Genomic DNA, 5,735 nt, shown 5'->3' on the forward strand with positions numbered 1-5,735 from the left:
CAGAGTGGGAGAAATACATTTTCCCGTTGAGAAATCAGCCCTTTCCTAATGCTGAACTTCAGAACAAGCTGTTGTGGGGGATGGCCACAGGGATATTATGTGTGTGCTAATGGCAGGGGAGGTGTCTGCTAGTTTAGCTAGCTACACAGTGTCTGTTACAGTCATCTCCACAGGATGGAGAAGTTCATGAATCATAGTATCATAGAAGATTAGGGTTGGAAGAGACCTCAGGAGGTCATCTAGTCCAATCCACCGCTCAAAGCAGGACCAATTCCCAATTAAATCATCCCAGCCAGGGCTTGGTCAAGCTGGCCCTTAAAAACCTCTAAGGATGAAGATTCCACCACCTCCCTAGGTAACACATCCCAGTGCTTCACCACCACCTTAGTGAAATAGTTTTTCCTAATATCTAACCTAGACCTCCCCCACTGCAACTACCATTACTCCTTGTTCTGTCAAACCCTGATGTAGAGTCAAAAAAGACAAATCTGCACAGTTGCATTTATAGCTTTGGCCAATAGATGGCGGCATTAATATGTGTCTTGAAAAAATAGAGCACCAAGGTTGGGGAGGTAATATTATTTATTGGACAAGCTGCTGTTGGTGGGAGAGAAGCTTATGTGCTTGCACAGAGCTCTTCTTCAGGTCTGGGCATGGGAACACATGGAAACAATAAGTAAGATGTAGTTTTGTAATTGGATTGTTGTAAAACCCCATCTAGTGGGTGCGAAGGTGCCTTCACCTAGAAAAGGCTGAAGAGGTCAGAGATGAAATATTTCCAGGGGTTTCTTATCTCTGCTGCCCTACTTTAAGAATTGCACATTGTCTGTAAACCCCACAACAGAACCCGGGTGTCTCCATCGACGTTCCCTAATGTGAAATGCAGCTAACTGTATATTGCAGAAGGCCCTGTGTAGACGTGAGACATCCAAGGGGGCATGTGTCCTTCTGTGGTGGGAAATACCCCTGCACCCTACGCAGATTAGACCCTGTATTTTGCCGTTATTATTTATATAACAAGACCGTCCAGAGACCACAGCCAAGGTCAGGGCCGGTTTGCACTGGGTGCTGCGCAGACACGAAGGGTTGGTTTGCAGGGGGAAACTGACCAACACAACTATACTGGTCTAACTAACCCGCTACAGCTATCCCAGGATAACTCCCCGTGGGGACACTCTTATTCCAGTGTATGAGGGGCTTTGGCCAATTTAGTTTATGTCACTTTGAAGATGGTGTAAACTAACCCTGACCAAGGCTCTCTCTGATTCCAGAATAAGAGTATCCCCACGGAGAGTTATCCCAGGATCACTGTAATGGTTTAATTACACCAATGTAGTTCTGCTGGTCCGTTTCCCTGTGCAGACGAACCCTTAGTGAGAGACAGCCCCTGCCCAGAAGAGTTCACAATCTATGGGGGGGATTTTCAAATCACCTGAGGGATTTAGGAGCATAAGGCAGTGGTCACAGAGCATGGTCACATACATCAGCTCCTAAACCCCTTAGGGGGCTTGGAAAAGTCTCCCTTTAGATGAGGCAAAACTATTATCCCCATTTCACAGATGGGCAGCTGAGGCCCAGAGAGCTGAAGTGACAGGCCCAAGGAATCAATAGCAGAGCTAGGACTTGAACTCTGATCTCCCAGAAATTCCTTAACAACTAGCCCATCCCCCTTATCTAATCTTACAACCTCTCTGCAGGAGGGATTATTTGTACAGAAGGAAGGAGCTAGGTGGATTGTCTGGCTGGGACAGTTCATGGCAGGGCCATGATCTTGTGTGGACCTGGCCTGACTAAATGAGCAGAGGGCTGCAGGGCGGAGTGACTGACAGCGTCCTGGACGGGTGAAGAGAGGGGGAATGAAGGAGGCTGGAGGAGTTACCTGGGCAAAGACAGTTACCCCAGGGACCTATTGTGCAGCAATGAGCAATGGTGTCTCCCCAACAACCTGCTCAGAGCTGGGCACTGATATCTTCCCAGGCCCCTCCCTGCCCCCGCCTCCTGCTCGCAGCTGGTCAATGAGGTTCTCCCATTCCCAGGCGCCTCGTTCCCATGATGCTGCTGCTTCCCCCAAGAATCTTCTGCAGCCCTGCAGGCTCAGCCAGGCCCCGTTTCTCCAGCATGAAGTTAATGACAGGCGCAGACACCAGGAGGACCAAGACCAGGGTGCAGCGAGTGGCCCAGATGGCGAGGGACATGGCCGCCCCTGCAACACGGAAAGGGACATGGTGACAGCCATCTGCAAAGCAGTGTGTGGGACTGCAGTGCCAGCACTAGACACAGAGCAGATGCTGTGTAGCAGGGACCCCATATGAGCTCCCAGAGGCCTAGATCTACAGGAGGATTATGTTGCAGGGGGGCACGTTCCCCCAGCGAGAAGCCTAAGTGATGGAGGCTGTTGGGGAGGCTCCTCCCGTTGCTCCAGCATAGCCCTGAGGGGTTGGAGGAGCAGGGAATGGCCCAGGTTTGATCAGGCTGCACCGGGACTCTGTGCAAAGGCCTCACAAGAGCCAGCGACAGGTGCAGCAGCCCAGACCCTATCATCCCTCTCCAGTGTGGCTGGTAGTTCACTGTGGGGGTGACCCCGCCCTGGGCAGAGGGGCAGCACGAGGCCTTGGCACCCGCTGTGTCCTCAGGAGAGGGTGAAAGTGGGACATAGCGATGCTGTGGAGTGTGGGCGCCAGGTATAAGAGGACGGGGGAGTCTAAGCCTCCCCAAACAACCAGCCCATCACCTTTGCAGCAAGCCACCACCAAAAGGATGCCTGGGCGCTGGCCCTGCCAGCGCTACACCCAGAGGCTTCTGCTTGTACTCTTCCCCCCAAGGCCCCACCCTTGCTTCATCTCTTCCTGTCCCCACTCCGCCCACATGGGGGCTTTGGAGGAGAGGGTGAAGCGGTGCAAGTGGCAGGCACAGAGACCTGGGGGAGGGGGCGAAGAGGCGCCAGTTGGGGCAGTGAGGTCTCAGAGGAAAAGGTGCGAGTGTCGGGTGGGGGGGACTTTGGAGGAAGAGGTGCAAGCATTGGGTGGGGGGGCCTCGAGGGAAGAGGCATGACAGGTGAGCAGGGGGCAGGGCCGGCTCCAGCGTTTTTGCCGCCCCAAGCAGCAAGAAAAAAAAAGCCACAATCGGCGGCACTTCGGTGGCAGCTCTACTGCCACCACTTCATTCTTCGGTGGCAATTCGGCGCAGGTCCTTCGCTCCGAGAGGGACTGAGGGACCCGCCGCTGAATTGCTGCCGAAGAGCCAGATGTGCCGCCTCTCTCCGTTGGCCACCCTAAGCACCTGCTTGCTGCGCTGGTGCCTGGAGCCAGCTCTACCCCCTGGGGAAGAAGCGTGAGTGGAGGGGGGGAGTCCGGGGTGGAGTGTGGGTGAGCTTTGGGGGGAGGTGGCCAACCAGGGATGGGCTTCAGGGCGGGGCCACAGTCAGGGTGCGCCCAGCCTCCACAAATGGATGAGTCATATCATGCCATGGGGCTCTGCTGCCCCTCTGACCTGGGGGAATTGCACCGGCAGAGCCCATTCCATCCGCGGTGACTGTGCTGCAGGCCGAGGAATTACCTACCCCACGGTGAATTTGGTCCAGACTTTATACCCTGAGGTCAGAGCTGGGGGCACAGAGCCGGACTCTGATAATCAGGGTGTGACAGAGCAATAGCCCGTTACCTGTGCGGGTCGGCTCCTCCCCTCCTCCTCTACTGCTCATGCTGCCTGTGGGACAAGAGCAAAAAGAATCGCACCATGTGGGAGAGACGCCTGCAGCCTCCGCAGGGACGTGCCTCCCAGCGACAGACAGAGCAGTTCTACCAGCTACTGGGGCCAGATCCCCAGCAAGTGTAAATCAGCATCACTCTACTGGAGTCACTGGGGCAGATCCCCAATGGGTGTAAATTGGTGTCCTTCCGATGGAGTCTATAGGGCTCTGTCAGTTTACACCAGCTGAGGAGCTGGTCCCTGGGCTGTCTCTCTTGCTCTGAGTTTCACACTGAGTTTCCCCACTGCAGACTCAGTGAGGATGTAACTGTCCATTTAACAAACCAACATTTCATTGATCCCTGGCACTTGGCACTGAGGTAGAAGCTCCGTGGGGGTGAAAATGCCCCAGGAAGCCCTGAGCCAGGATTTCCCTGCCCCCCAATTAGACGCTTTTGTCTGTGGAGCACCCTTGGAAGCCTGAATGTGCTGGAGACCCTGCACCCTTCAGACAGCCCAGGGCTCGCCTGGTGGGCAGAGCTGGTTGTGTGATAGGCTGTGCGCATGGGTGACATTCCCCAGCCGCCTCTATGGGCCAGCACTAGGCCTAGGCCCTGCTCACTCCCAGTGCTGAGGGTTCAGGGTAGTTAAGTGCTGCCTGGCCCTGGGGCTGGCCCCTCTGCACAGGCCGGATTTCACTGCAGAGAGCTGGGTCTCCCCCGGTGTAAGTGCTGCAGGCAGAGGAGTTACCCCAGGGGTGAGTTTGGCCCAAAGTCTCTATGCAGCGAGGGGAAAGCTGGGGGGACAGAGCCAGGCTCAGATCCCGGGGGTCTGGCCCAAGAGTGTCTCCGTGAGCTGTGGGGTCTGACTCCTTTCCACTGCTGCTCACCTGGTCTATTCAATGGGGACAAGGAGCATCTGGGCCTACCAGAGCCTCCAGGTGACACTCAGTGTGAGAGAAACACGGCTGTGATGGCTGAGTCCAGCCCCCTACACCAGTCAAATTGGACATGACTGTTCCCTGAATGGGAAACTTCCTAGAGGGGCTCACCCTGTCTGTGTCAGACCTGCCAAGTGTGACACACATTATGGGCATTTGGCAGCTTTGTCTCCCTTTGTAGAAACTGTGTGTGTGTGGGCCTGGACTCCCCACACAACATCCTGGAGCCTGTGGGGAGGAGGGTACACTCAACTACATTCTAGGATACCCTGTGCTCTAGGCCCAGCTCTTCTACTGAGTGTAAGTAACTTTCCTCTACACTTCAAAGCCCCAGGTGCTAACGAAGAGCTCATGCCCCTACAGTACAGGTGAACCTGTTATTCACACCTTGTATGGACAACAAAGGGTTGCACAAGGTCACCTGAGGCAGAGCTGGGAACAGAGCAGAGGTCTCTATTATGGCAAACCTCAGTTTCATTCCCAGCCTGTCAGAAAGAATGTGCTTGGCTATGCTGTGTCTAGCACTAACCACAGTCTGCTCCCTGAGCCAGAAAGAGAACCCAGGAGTCCTGGGAATCAACATCCCACTGTTGTCTCACTAGCAGTCGTGAGACTGACTGACAGAGTGGGCGTAATAGCTCTGTCCAGGGTCTGGTTCACATGGAGGATAACAGCCTACTTCTTCCCATTACCTCTCGTGCTCGGCGACCTGCATCTGGATTGCATGGACATTTGTACTTGCTGTGCTGTTCACCCCTCTTACCCGTGACGTTGAGGTGCTTGGCAGGGCTGAGCTGGGATCTGGTCACCTGGCTGTTGCTGTCCTTGATCTCGTACCCACAGGAGTAATTCCCGGAGCTGGACACCGCATGGTCATAGTCGTAGGTGAGTTTTCCCAATAAGCCCCTCTGGGATGAAACCTCCTCCCCATCCTTACAGAAGATGATGTGGGTGGCTGCGGCCCGGAATGTCACGGAGCCAGGGCCGGTGCAAGGATATTTTGCGCCCTAGGCAAAACTTCCATCTTGCGCCCCCCCCCCAAATCACATACATTATACACAATACACGGTCACAGAGTAACATGTTATAATTTAGAATTTATGTTTCC

The sequence above is a fragment of the Chelonoidis abingdonii genome, chromosome 11 (assembly GCF_003597395.2).
Source record: "Chelonoidis abingdonii isolate Lonesome George chromosome 11, CheloAbing_2.0, whole genome shotgun sequence".
NCBI lineage: Eukaryota > Metazoa > Chordata > Testudines > Testudinidae > Chelonoidis > Chelonoidis abingdonii.